Here is a 14431-nt window from a genome sequence, read left to right as displayed (position 1 = left end):
ACAACTCATAAAATAAACAGACTCCAGCAATTACCCGCCATTCACTCCATCCCAGCAGCCACATCAATGGCACAAAGAGTTAATAAGCCTCCCCAACAAAACCACCACCCAGTCCCTGCAGCTGAGGCTCCCAGGGCAGGGCGAGCTGTCAGTAGAGGCTAAGTGATTTAGTAAAACATTAATGATCCCGGAGGAGTCATATTTGGGCTGCGTGGGTTTGGCGAGGGAGGCTGCCCTGACCAGCTTCCCTGACTCCAGTTACCAAAGGGAAAACAGACTGTTGAAGAGGCCTCTGTTTTGACAGCGGCTGTCGACTTACCCTCTGCCAATTTCCTTACTACCTACTGTGACGTTCCCCTCTGCTGTTATCTGGACCAGTGATCTGGTAGGCCACTCCAATCCTTGACTCAGAGAGCCAGCCTTACCGTGCTCTGCTGTGAGAACCCCCACTCCTGAGCTGTTCACGCACAGCTTCTGGCATGTAAGCTGCTCCCAGCTACTCGCAAGTGAATGATACTAGCCAGTATCTCCGGTCCCAGACACAACCCTAGGAAGCTCCGTCTTGCAATGTCCAGTTACGCCCACTGGACGCTGCAAACTTATATGAGTTCATCAATTTAACAAAGAAATTGATATGTACCAGGCTTGTTCTCCCAAGGGGAGCCTCTGACATGCTTCAAACCAAATGCACTGCTTCAGGTAGAACAAACAAACAGATTTATTAATTATAAAGATAGATTCTAAGTGATTATAAGTCAAAGCATAACAAGTCAGATTTGGTCAAATGAAATAAAAGCAAAACACATTGTAAACTGATCTCAATACTTTCAATGTCCGTACAAACTTTGATGCTTCTTACCACAGACTGGCTGATTACTCTTCAGTCAGGCTCTCCCCTTTGATCAGTGCTTCAGTTGCATGGTGATGGTGGTGTCTGTAGAGAGAGAAAGTATAGCAAAATGTCTCTCCCTTTTATCATGTCCTTTCCTCCCTCTTGGCTTTGCTCCCCCCTTCAGAGTCAGGTGAGCATTACCTCACTGCAGTTCCAAACTGACCAAAGGAAGGAGGGTGACTCCCTGGAGAGTCTAACAGATTATTTTGTTGCTTCCTTGGCCAGCGACTTTTGTTCCTGTGTGGCTGGGCTGGGCTGGTCCCATACCTGCCCTGACGAGGTGTGAACTGCTTCTCTGCTCTTGGAGAGTTTTTGACTGGGCTTGCTTTAAGCCATGAGGATACATTTTCAGCCTCGTAACTGTAACCCTTCTGCCAGGCTGAGTTGATAGCAGCAAAGGCTGGGTTCAGTACACAGGGGTTCCCTCTCAACAATGCAATGCAAAACTGGCTCGAGCCCCCATCCAGTGACCTGGGAAAATCTTACACACACCCCTGAGCGCCTCAAAGAGGCAATACTTCTCCTCTCGCAAGCACAGAGTCTCAGTGTAGCTGAAAATCTTTAACATGGGGTAAACGACATCAGCATTAAATTGGGAAAACACCATAACTAGGGTTCATAAACCAAACCATGAGCAAAGACCCACCCCAGCAAATTGGGGCATGTCCTTTCCATTTGGTTCTTGAGTCCAGCAACCCAAAATCACCCAAAGTCCCAAAAGTCCAACAACCCAAAAGTCTCTGTCCCTGGTCAGTGCTGCCCCAGAGTTCAAAAGTTTGTCTGCAAAGTCTTACTTCCCAGCCTGGGTGAAAATGGTGGTGTTAAGGAGCACCTTATATGGTCCGAGGCCGGCTGCCCCACCTCTCCGTGGAGTTCTGCTGCAGCCTTCATCACAAGCCACTCTGCCAGCCACTCCATGCCACTCCACCAGCCGTCCCGTGAGCCACTCCAGCTGCCCCACAAACTGCTCCACTCTGCCAGCCACTCAGCAATATAACTTCAGCCCCCCCCCACTACTTAACACAGCACTCAGTGATTTCAGCTCTTATTAATTTTAGCTCTTTCATAATTTCAGCTTGTAGTGGGGAAGCCTCAGTGCTAGTGAACCATTAGCCCAACATGAATTCAGCTCAGCAGCCTGTAACTAGACTCCTAATAGACTCAAAATTAGCTCTGATATTCTACTGCAGAGAGAGGAAGCAATGCAGTTGGTGTTTCAGGCCCTCACTAAACACAAACACCAACCTCTCTCAATTCACTGGGTTTTGGAACCCATGTCCCTTGTCTAGCAAGTGCTACTTAGTTGATGGCAAGTCCCTCCGTCATAAAACAGTTCCACTCTCCTTGATTCACATAATCAGGGTAACAACACTTTATTCTTCCTGCCCCAATAATAGAGAAACTGGGGATCCCACAGCAGCCAAAGTGACCATTTGGGCTGCTGTGGGCTCATGCTAGGCGGGGTGGGTGTGCCTATGCAAACAAGATCAGCCCCTGAAGTTCTTTTCCACAACTTGCCACAATTCACCACCAGATGTCAGGGTAGAGCACATCCTGACTCTGCTTACATAACTATATACATGAAAATATAACCTATAACATCACTATAACAACAATGCTTAGTACATCATGAGCCTTCTGAAGACACCTGACATGACAAACTTCGCATTGGATACCACACAATTGTTTTACAAGGATGAACATGGGGGTGCTCTGTTCCCCTGAGGTACAGGGCATCACACCTACCCAGGAATTAGGGATCTGATCACCTCTTCCATGGTGAGGGACTCTGGAGGGGGAAGAATGCCCCGAGGACTCCCTAGATCCCCACTGCGGAGGTGGGGTTTGCTTCCCCCTCAAGCAAAACAGACAGGGCTTTGGACCCCAGGCCCATAGATCGCAGGAGATCTGTAGGAGGCCAGGGCTATCTGTGTGGCACCCTTGCTTCTCTGCAGTGATTCCTGGCCCCTCTCTCCTGTTGAGTTCTCTCCTCTGCCCGGTAAAATGCAAGGAGATCATATGGAGCTAGGCTGCTTTGGTGCACTCTGGCAACATACAGGGCCGGATTTCCAATTAGGCACATACCTAGGGGTGGCAGAGTTCTATGGGAGCCTAAAAATTCAAAGTTTGCTGCTCTCCAGTCCCAGCAGGGGGGAGGGCCGGCTGAGGGTGGAGACAGCCCCACACAGCCCAGCTGGAGCGCTTCTGCCATCAGGGAAAGCAAAGCAGCCTGCTGTAGAAGGGAAAGAGCTCAGAGCAGTCCAATGCAGGGGGCCCTGCCAGGCAAGTGGGTCTTGAGGGAGCCCGGCCTGGGCAGGCTCCACTCCTGCTCTAGCCTGGCTGATCGTGCTACTTCTCAGGGGCCAGGGCGATCCCTGACCGGCCTTGGCCATGCTGCCGGCTCAGCCCGGTGGAAACAGTCACCTCCCAGTGGGGCTGGTGAGTGTGGTCAGGGGGGCAGGGCGCGGGATAGTGGGTCTCTGGGGGGCGGGGGGGGATTTGAGGGGTGGCTCTGGGCAGTGAGGTGGTAGGGGGAGCCGGGCACTGGGGGTGGGGGAGGTCTGTGTGTGTTGAGGCGCTGGGCAGTGGGGGGGTCTAGATGGGGTACTGGACAGTTGTGGTGGTGGGGCTGTGCAGGGGGGAACCTAAATGTTAAAAGTGGTGGGGTACTACCGCAACCTGTGGCAGTTCAGAGCTCTGAGCCGCTGTGGGTGGTGGGGGTACCCCACAGCTGCTGCAGGCAGCGGGGGCCCCCAGAACTCCAAGCCACGGGCAGCAGGGGACCTTGGAGCTCTGAGCCCCTGCAGGCAGTGGGGAGGGGGAGCTTGGAGCCGGGGCCCCTGCAGCTGCCCAGCCACTGGGGGTGCCTGGGGCAGGCAAGGTGTAAATCCGGCCCTGGCAACATGGCCCTGGCAAGCTCAGCCATCACAATAGATGGCTTTTCACTTTCTGGGTCAGAGACTGATCTCAGCTACCCCACAGTGCAAATTTGGAGTAATTCTATTGACTTCAGTGGATGGAGTTACTCAGATTTGCACTGGTGTGACAGAGATCAGAATCTAGCCCTCTCTTTTCCTCTGGGTTCTCCTAGGAAAGTGGATTTTGTCCCATCTCCTCCAGTAGATTGTATTACCTCTCCCAAGTACATAGAATACTGGCTGCTAAGAGAGATCAGTGCTGTTACTGGCAAGATATAAATAATATTTGAAAAAGTCCTTCCCTGTGTTATAACACTGGAGATGATTAAAATGGAAAGCCTTTTAGAACTCAGATTTACTTTTCCCCTTTGTTTCATTTTCACACTTCACTCCACTTGGACAGAGAAACTAGAAGGGTCGATCTATAGTGAGCTCTGCTTCTCATCTGTGGCACTTATATGGCCCTGTGATGGGGTGTGTACCCACACAGGTTAAAAAAAATTTACTAGAGTTTGAGAGTTCAATTAAGGCCCAAGTCGCACCTGGAGGGTGAGCCAGGCCTAATTAAAGCAGGATCCCAGCTGGAGCAGAGCTGGGAGTTAGTATAAAGAGAGGAAGCTCAGAGTAGAGCGGGACTGCAGGGAGGAAAGCTACAGGTACTGGCTTGGCCTAGAAAGTGGAGAGACTGATAAGGGTCAAGGATGAAACCCAGGGTGAAAGTTGGCCCTGAGATCCTTTCCTGAGTAGGGAAGGGTGGTAAGAGGCCAGAAGAGGCACAGAGCAGCCACTGGAGCAGATACCAGTGGTGAAGCACCCTAATCAAAGGGCAGGATCAGGACTTTCAGGGAGACAGCCCCAGAAGGTGTTTGGCGAGGAACTTAAGAGTCATGATAGGTGAAGCCTCGAGACGACAGAAGTTGGGTTAGATTGTACTTCTGGTTTGAGATTTATTGCAGGATTTCAGGGAACAGCCTGGCCCTGAAAGAAGGGTGAACTTTGAGAGGTGTGGGAGAAGCCTGCTGACAGGCCATGGTGGAAGATGTCCAGGGAAGCAGTAGCAAGGAGTCTGATGGAGCAGACCTTGATTGCTGGTTAATGGGTCCCTGGACTGGAACCCAGTGTAGGGAGGCCCTGAGTTCCCCACCTGCTACTGGTAAGGTGGCATGAAGCCCTGGAGAAGGGGATATGGACTACTGGAAGCCTGGAGAAAAAGATTTATGGACCACCGGGCCTAGCATTGAGGGCAGCAGCCAGGGCAGAGGATCAGACATTTGTTTTTGATGGATATTGTTACCATGGAAGGGGAGAGACTTTAAAGTGACCCGGCCAAAGGGCCGAGTTACGAGATGAGACGTGACAGCAAGACTGAGGAAAGAGCCACGCCCAGCCACTAGAGGTGTTTCAGCAGTGATTGCACTCTTCTACAAGCCTTCATCACTATAGTATCTGAACCCCTTATGATCCTCAATGGATCCATCCTCATCATATCCCTGTGAGGCAGGGCAGTTACCCAATCACCCAAGAAGCTTTTTATAGAAGAGTGGGGAATTGAACCCCTGGATCATCCTTTTGCCAGATCAGGGGTCTCAGCACCTGGCACGACTGTGTTTGGGTCTCCAACATCGGAAGAAAAGGTCTAAATCCCCTACCTGGGTTTCACTGAATTTAAAAGAGCAAACAAAGTCCTTGCTCCCAGGAAACCATTTCTATTCAGCATTCTTTGTTGTAACCCCGCTGAGAAATGTTGGGCCTAAAGCTACTTGAATGTCTCTTAATGAGGATGGTACACACAGTATTGCCACCCCTAAGCGTTCAAAGAGCAGGAGACAAGTTCCTAAAAATAACAAGATTGATTTTTTAAAAAGCTGGTGATTTTTAAAAAATAATATTTCTGGATTCTTTTTAATTGACTTCTGGCTTTTGAGCCATTAAGTTTCACTAACTTCATTTCAATCTCTAATCTGCAGTCAGGAAAGCTAGAAACTTGTGGTTTTTTTCCCCTTGCCGTGAAAGCGGAGATTCTCACATAATCTACAGGGGCTGGGTCTTGAAAATTAGCCTCCAAATATTGGTAGGCTTGCTATCCAATCGAGAAGGCTGGCAACCCTATATGTGGCTGATCTTAACATGGCTGTGCAGGGAGGAGGGGTAAACGGGGAAGCACAATCCCAGATGCTCTTTCCGGAAGTGAGGCAGCAGAGCCCCGGCTGGATGCTGCACTCGCAGAAAGGGATGTTGCAAGATCCTTGTCACAGCACAGCAGAAGAGACCGAGCGGGAAGCGTGCTCCTAGGGGTAGGGTGTCTGTAGGGACAGTACTGCCCTCATTGGGGTGTCTCCTTCTCAAGGCTGCGCCTAAAGCCACAACTTAGTCCATAGTGTGTCATAGGTCTCAAAGGGTTTTACAGTGGGGGAAGGGTTAAGTATTCTTACCCCTCTTATAGGTGGGGAAACTGAGGCAGAGAAAGATTGCATGACTTGCCCAACATCACAGGGCAAGTCATAGCAGAAGTGGGGAATGAACCCAGATCTCCTGAGTCAGGCCTGTGCCTGACAAACTGGACCATGCTGCTTTCCAGCACCATAGCTTCCTGCCCCACCCTGCACCGTGACAAATAGGTTTGTTCTGGGCTCCGTTTACTGCAGTGTATACCTTGTCCGCCATTCAGGAGAGAACCACCTTAGTGCAAGGAGAATGACTATAGTGACAGCTCCTCTGGATTCCATCCCTCTAAGGGCTTGCTCCTGTGGGAAACTTGGCAGGGCGCGTGCTGAGAATGTCTTGGTCTGGTAGGACTGGCTCTCCAGCCAGGACTGCAGAGGTGAAAATCCAACACAAATCTATATGAGACACCCATGCAGCCTGAGGCAGCCTGAGACAGCCATCAGCTAATCTTCCCTTTGGCCAGTGCCCCTACCTCATCCTCAAGGGAGCTTGGATTACAGTAGCTGCTCACTTAATGAGAGAGTCTCCAAAGGATACTTGCTTCTCTGGCACGAAAATACAGAGGCAAATGAAATACTTGGCACTGTACAGATTCCCATGTCTTAGGAACCATCTGCACTGGAGCTGGAAGGTGGAATTTCCAGCTTAGGTAGACTGATGGGCACTAGCTTTGACTGAGCTAGTATGCTAAAAACAGCAGTGTAGCTATGGCAGCGTGGGCAGCAGGAGGGATTCGCTGCCCGACTACGTACCTTGGATCTGGGACAGGATTGTACTAGGCATGGCTAGCCTGCCTGCCACCTGCACCGCCATGGCTACCCTGCTATTTTCGGCGAGCTAGCTCAATCAAAGCTAGTGCATGTACATCTACGCGGGCTGGAAATTACCTCCCCAGCTGTAGTTTAGACATACCCTTAGGAGCTCAGAGCACTTAACATGCATTGAGCCGTATAGAACACTGTGAGATAAGCAAGTGCTAATCCTGCTTTGCAGACCGTGAAATTGAGGATTAGAGAGGTGAGTTGTCTTGCCCAATTTGAGACAGCGAGTCAGTGGCAGAACGGGGAATAGAACCTGGGTCTCCTGGCTCCCAGTCTTCAGGATGGGCTGTAAAACCAGGGTCTTGACTGTTTGTAGTCATTAAAGATCTTGTGTGGTTCTCTGGCAGAGTAAAGGTGTTAACTTTTGTTTCCTGGCCAAATACCAGTTTGGCTGATTATATTCTTGCCTTTCTAAATTTCCCAGCAGTTTCAAGGGCGTGCTCCATGCTTTACTTCCTGTAATAAGCTCTGGTGTAACAGTGCTGCGTTTCATAGATTCATAGGTTCCAGTGCCAGAAGGGACCACTGTGATCATCTAGTCTGAATAATAGCAGAGAACTTCCCCAAAATAATTTCTAATGCAGATCTTTTAAAAAAACATTCAATCTTGATTTAAAAATTGTCAGTGATGGAGAATCCACCGTGAACTTTGGTAAGTTGTTCCAATGATTAATTATTCTCACCGTTAAAAATTTCACCTTATTTCCAGTCTGAATTTGTCCAGCTTCATCTTTCAGCCATTGGATCATGCTATACTTTTCTCTGCTAGATTGAAGAGTTCACTATTAAATATTTGTTCCTCATATGGGTACTTACAGACTGTAGTCAAATCAACCTTATCTTGTTAAGTAGATGGAGCTGCTTGAGCCTATCACTATATAATATATTTTCTAATCCTTTAACCATTCTCGTGGCTTTTCTCTGAATCCTCTTCAGTGTGTCAGCTTCCTTCTTGAATTGTGGACATCAAAACTGGACCCACTATTCCAGCAGCAGTTGCACCAGTGCCAAATACAGAGATAAAATAACCTCTCTGCTCCTAGTCAAGATTCCTCTTTTTATGTAACCCAGGATAGCATTAGCCTTTTGGCCACAGCATTGCACTGGGAGCTCATGTTCAGCTAATTATTCACACACCCCCCAAATCATTTTCAGAGTCACTGCTTCCCAGGACAGTGTGGCTGTGATTGGATTCGCTTGCCATTGCAGTGCCTCCTTGTGGTTGCCTCTGGGGATTAGCTCCACTTAGGTCTGATGCCACCCTTCTGTTGGTTGCTCATGTTCCCCCTTGTTCTCCAGTACGCGCAGTGCTCTCTTCTTCACGAATCAGCCCTCCGCCCAGGTCGCTGTGTATCAAAGTCCCACTGGATCAGCCGTCTGCATGCCGTTCCAGACAGTCTTCCCGTCGACGGCCTGATCCTGCACCACTTTCCTAGAGGCTGGTAGGGAAACCTGGGCCGACCCACTACTCCAGCAACTATGGTCTTGCTCTCAGACCCTGTTGCTATTTTCCTTGACTTCTTCCTACTTCCCTTCTCTATCTTCTGCGCCTCTGCTCCCTCCAGGGCCGGCTCTAGGTTTTTTGCCGCCCCAAGCGGAATGCCACCAAAGTGCAAAAAAAAAAAAAAAAAAGCCGGAGTGCCGCCCCTTGAAAAGGGCTGCCCAAGCACATGCTTGGTTTGCTGGTGCCTAGAGCTGGCCCTGGCTCCCTCTGGGTGTGCTGGGCCAAGCTCCTCCTCCCAGGGAGTAACTGCAGACTACCTCCCCTTTTTTGACTTTTTACCAAACTCTGTAGCCCCAAACAAACCTCCCTTTTCCTCGGACATGACTGCAGACTACTTCCCCTGCAGGTCTCTTCTGTTCTCAGCTTCATCCCTTTATGTGGGCCCTACCTGCTCCATTCCAGCTGAACATCACCTTCCATAGGCTTTATTGATACCTGGCTTTCCCCCAGGTGCAACATATAAGGTTCACTGACCTAATTTAACCTGCTCTGCCATTTGTGAGGTGAGCATCCCATCACAATGGCCTACCTTCTTTGCTGTATACATTTACGCTTAGACATTTCACCCTGTAGTTACTTGCAGTTCTGTGGGGGTAAGTGATTCTTACATAGCCAGGCTGTAAAATGCCTTGGGATCCTTCTTGATGAAAGGTGCTTTAGAAATGTAAAGTTCTGATGGCTGCCTTTAGATTAGAGACAGACTATTCCTCATGGAGGGAATTCCTAAATACATGCAGTCCAATTGCCAAACAAAGGCAGCAGACAAACTGTGTTTTCAGACAAAAATTCTCCCCCCAACCCCCACTTTTGGTAACAGGTTAAAATGGATTCCTGCAAATTTCTGCAGAGAAGGATCTAGGGGTGACAGTGGACTAGAAGCTGGATATGAGTCAACAGTGTGCCCTTGTTGCCAAGAAGGCCAATGGCATTTTGGGGTGTATAAGTAGGGGCATTGCCAGCAGATGGAGGGACGTGATCGTTCCCCTCTATTTGACATTGGTGAGGCCTCGTCTGGAGTACTGTGTCCAGTTTTGGGCCCCACACTACAAGAAGGATGTGGAGAAATTGGAGAGAGTCCAGCAAAGGGCAACAAAAATGATTAGGGGATTGGAACACATGAGTTATGAGGAGAGGCTGAGGGAACTGGGATTGTTTAGTCTACGGAAGAGAAGAATGAGGGGGGATTTGATAGCTGCTTTTAACTACCTGAAAGGTGGATCCAAAGAGGATGGATCTAGACTATTCTCGGTGATAGCAGATGACAGAACAAGGAGTAATGGTCTCAAGTTGCAGTGGGGGAGGTTTAGGTTGGATATTAGGAAAAACTTTTTCACTAGGAGGGTGGTGAAACACTGGAATGCGTTACTTAGGGAGGTGGTGGAATCCCCTTCCTTAGACGTTTTTAAGGTCAGGCTTGACAAAGCCCTGGCTGGAATGATTTAGTTGGGACTGGTCCTGCTCTGGGCAGGGGGTTGGACTAGATGGCCTCCAGAGGTCCCTTCCACCTCTGGAGGCCATCTAGTCCAACCCACTGCCCAGAGCAACTCTGTTATTCTATGATTCTATGAAATGGGAGATAATGGAGTTCACCTTTAATCTCTTGCTGCTGGGGATCCAATTACCTCTTATAAATGACTTATTCTGGCCAAGCAAATGAATTGGAATTGATGTTCTTAATTGTTTTCTAAATTGCTATTCTCCCTCCTCTTCCCCCCACCCCCCAGCTGTTTTGTATCAGAGTCTAGTCTAATGGGTACTGTCAGCCACACAAGGGTGTTAAGTCATGCCGTCATAAAAGAGAAGAGGTTGGGGGGAAGGGAGGGAAATACCACCCAGGGTATTGACTAGCTGTAAGACACACAAATTGAAATACTCCCTCCCAACAATAGGCACAATTCTGTCCTGGGCTAGCAAACATGGAGATTTTCGCCTTTCTCCATTATTCAGAGAAGGAGGAAGGGTAAAGGTCTGGACTGGGATGCAGGAAACCAGGGATGAATTGCTGGCTCTTCCACAGACTTCTCTGTGTGATCGTGGGCAAGTCATTTATTCCAATGGAAGTTAGGACCCTAAATTCCTTTGAGAATCTGGGCCTTAACTGCTCTGTGCCTCAGTTTCCCATCTGTAACATGGAGATAATACTCTTACTCTGTCTTGTCTACTTAGACTGTAAACGCTTTGGGGCAGGATTTGTCTCTTATTATGTTTAAATGATGGGCCTCTGATCTCAGTTGAGGCCTTAGAGGATACTGTAATACAAATGAGTAGTAGTAGCCAGTGATCCCCTGGAGTTTGAGGATGACTGTCTTCCATAAAATGATAGCTGGTAATTGCTGATGGATCCGAATGTGGGCTAATGAGACCAATCCGGGATCCACAGATCTTGTCACGGTTGGGACAGACATTTCCCGGTGGAAGGGTTGGGATCTGGATTGCTGAGTTGGCCTTCAGCGTGTTCTTTCTCCCTTTCCTGTTTCTCCATTTCCTGTCGTCTCCATTGGGTCTTGAAATACTGGGATCCTAAATCCTTGCTGCAAGGTCCTGTTCCATTTTGGTCAGTCGAGGGTGTGGGTCACCTATGAGTTAATGTCAATATTCCAGGTTCTAAATTTTATTGCTCAGTTTTGACTGCAGTAAGGTGATCCCGCTGGACGTGGTTATCCAGTTGTGGGGGAGGCGAGGCAGACTATGTTTAGGCCACCCTTTTTAGCCCCCTTCCCATGCGGGGTGAGTGAGTGGATCCTAAAAAGGGCTGTTCAGTCTCGGTTGCAGCTGCCGAGTTGCACTCCTGCCTCTGTCCAAATGCAAAAATGACCATCTGACACTGGCTGCCTGTGTGCAGGTCGGTGACTAGAAGCGTCCGGTGATCGCTGTCCTACTCCTATCACCACTCACCAATTGCCACAGGACTTGGACGTAAATATGGAAGACGCCCGTGTGAGAATTATTTTAACGTGGAGACACTGTTGCACACCAACGTCCACATGGTACTTGACAGGATGCGGATCATAATCCAATGGCAAGGAAACCAAGATGACTGGAGACCTTCATCCTGCTACAGCCCTCATCTACCTTCACAGTCTGTAGCAGTGTGGCAGTCATCCCTTCCCCTCTGGGTCGGAGGGAGACCACACCACTTTGCTATGTTGTTGGGATTGCCACCTAGTATCAGACGGGAATTAGTAACCCAGGCATTAGCCCTGACCAGTTTGATGGAGCTGAGCCCCCGAGTGGGCAACTGGCTCTGGCCCCTATGCTGGGGCTGGGCAGCCCGTAGTCTATTGTTGAAGTCAAATGGGCATTCTTGAAAACTCACCCCTGATGACTTACTGTTTGGGCAGTTCTTTTAAATGCACGAAAACACGATACACAAGGGATTAGAACAATAGCTAAGCAGGGTTTCTGACCCACTGTCTGGGTTTACAAATCAAAGGATGATTTTTCTAGCTGCCACAGCTAGAAACTCAACTCCTGCTCTTTTTGCCTTTTACACTGGTACCAATAAGAAAGATCCTGCAACCAGCATTGTGCTGAGGAAGTGCCAGGAAGAATAGACTCCAACTTGCTTTCCTGTTGCTGAATGTACTGAACAGGGCTAACACCTGTAAAAATGTTTGTGTGTCAATGAAGCAAACAGATGTGACTCTCCGACACATGGGCCAGATTTTGCCATACTTGCTCACATGGAATTGTTCCTTACTACCTGAATAGTCTCATTTAAATCAACAAGACTACTGTTGGCGGAAGGATCTGCACAGTGGGAGTAAGGATGTCAGAATCTGGCCCATGGGGAATTAATATGTTAAGTAAGAAAAGGCCCTTTTATATAGTCTCTTTCCTTGAGTCCTAAATTTGCAGCTCGTTCCTATCTCAATACTGGGCCAAACCAACCCCCCAGACACAGACATACCTAGCCTTTGGGGAGTTCACTTCCAGATCCAAACTTCAGTCTGGTCCCAAGCCAATTGGTGTCAGTGGATAGCATCCCATTGACCTCAGTGAGCTTTGGATCAGGCCTTTATGGGTGTATTCACCCCCCAGCAATGTCACTCCAGTTTCTTGGCCCATTCCTGTAGAACATTGTTGCTTTTCTTTTAAAATAAGGGTTGGTCTCGAGGAGGCAGAAACTCTTTTTTTCCAGCTGATGATTGAGTATCAAACTCCTCCACTGAGATTTCTCCATGGAGACATTGGGTTTTCCTGGCAGGGAAGGCTGCAAACTACTCAGCGGAATGTCTATAGCTCCGCAGTTCAAGAGGAGCCAGGAGGCCTGGCATCTCAGCCAAGGGAAACACTGCCTTAGTCCCAAGAATGCGCTCATGGAGCCTGAGGTGCACACTGGATTAGGAGGCGACTGACTGGGTTGTTGGTTATTCCCCCCCCCACTAAAATCTAAAGTGCAGAGAAGACAAATCCGCAGATGAGAAATCTGGAAATCCTAATGGATGTGGGGGACTGTGGTTTGATGGTGGATTCTTTGATTTCTGCTACGTTGGGTTTGTGCAGGATGTGTAAAAACACACACACACAGAGGCAGAGCATAACTTGGCAAGCGAGCGTTTTCATGGCAAAGCACCGGGAAATGGGAGTTCCCTTCTCAACAGGGAGGAGACGGGCAATGAAGCAAAGGTGGGAATCAGACCCAGCTGGAGTCTCAGTGGAACTATGGCCTGGGCAGCTATTACACAAATAATCTCCGGGAGCTGTAAGCTCCTGCTCATTGGTGACACAGACAGCGCAGTAGAAAAACAGACTTAAATCGCTTCTTGTTCATGGTATCTGTAGTGTAAAAATGGTCTTAGTCCAAGCCCTTGTGGTTGCAGTACCCTGACACCTCATAAATTATCTGCAAGGCGCTACCAAGCTTCCAAAGGATGAAACTTGATGCTGAGGTCAGCATGATTTTTCTTGCATCTCCTCCAGGGGAGGAGCCTTTTCATTCCGGGGAAAACCACTGCAAAGAAGAAGCAGAAAGAAGAGGGAATGTTTCTTAGAATTAGAGCCTGTGTTCAGGGGGACAAAGCTTTTTCTATTTTCCTCTGGCCACCGCTCTGCTCACACATCATCAGAGCAGGGTGGATCGTGGAAGGCACCGAAGCCAGGTGGCACTTAGTGTCAGTTCCAAACCCCAGGGGGTTCTCCTGCATGTTATTTCAGATAATTTCCCTAAGACTCGGGTCCTGGGTGGCGCTGAGGAGCATCTTCAACTCTCACTGACTTTTTGGCAGAAGGATCTGCACAGTGGGAGTAAGGAGCTGTGTGTGCTGAGCACCTTGGAGGATCAATGCTTTTCAGACAAAGCAGAGCAGAGGATGAGATGAAGTTCTGGAAAACGATGCTGGGCTTAGGTCCCTGCCTGTAGTTTCCAGAGACCAGAGCACAGCATCCCAGGAAATAGTTTATGGTCTCTATTGTCTTGTATCTCCAAGTATCCTGCTGGCTTTTTTAAACTGCTGTTGCATTGTCACTGCCAAGGGTCTAGAGCGTCCATTGGGTGGTAGAGCCCATGCAGAGGGTATGGGGCAACGGCAGTTCAAGGGGCACCCTGATGTCATGAGCTATTGGGAAGAGGGATGAGGAGGAGGTGGGCCTGAAGTGCTACTGTAGTCCAGGGGAAAATTCACGGGACGGGGGACCAACAGAGCTGAGCTCCATTTCCGGTGCTTCCACTGCATCACTCTGGAAACTTGAGCAAGTCACTTAATCCCTCTGTGCTGCTCTTTACCCATTGTGGGTTTTTTCACTGAGTACGAACGGGGACTGATGTCATTTTCATTCTGCTGGCTTTGCTTAGTCTCTTCTTGGGAATTTTTTATTCTCTAAACATAGGAGAATTACTCAAAACAAGGAC

The 14431-nt window shown here is 48.9% G+C and overlaps 1 long non-coding RNA gene across 1 annotated transcript; it reads left to right on the top strand.

The window, feature by feature from the left end:
- The first annotated feature begins 4404 nt into the window (after window positions 1–4404).
- LOC122461501 lies at window positions 4405–14078 on the top strand. Its single transcript, XR_006283436.1, has 2 exons — window positions 4405–4963; window positions 12722–14078. It is a non-coding gene; the product is annotated as an uncharacterized LOC122461501 (long non-coding RNA).
- The last annotated feature ends 353 nt before the right edge of the window (window positions 14079–14431 follow it).

The sequence above is a fragment of the Chelonia mydas genome, chromosome 8 (genome assembly GCF_015237465.2).
Source record: "Chelonia mydas isolate rCheMyd1 chromosome 8, rCheMyd1.pri.v2, whole genome shotgun sequence".
Taxonomy (NCBI): Eukaryota; Metazoa; Chordata; order Testudines; family Cheloniidae; genus Chelonia; species Chelonia mydas.
Note: the sequence above shows the minus strand (reverse complement) of the source record. Positions and strands in the feature narration are given on the sequence as shown.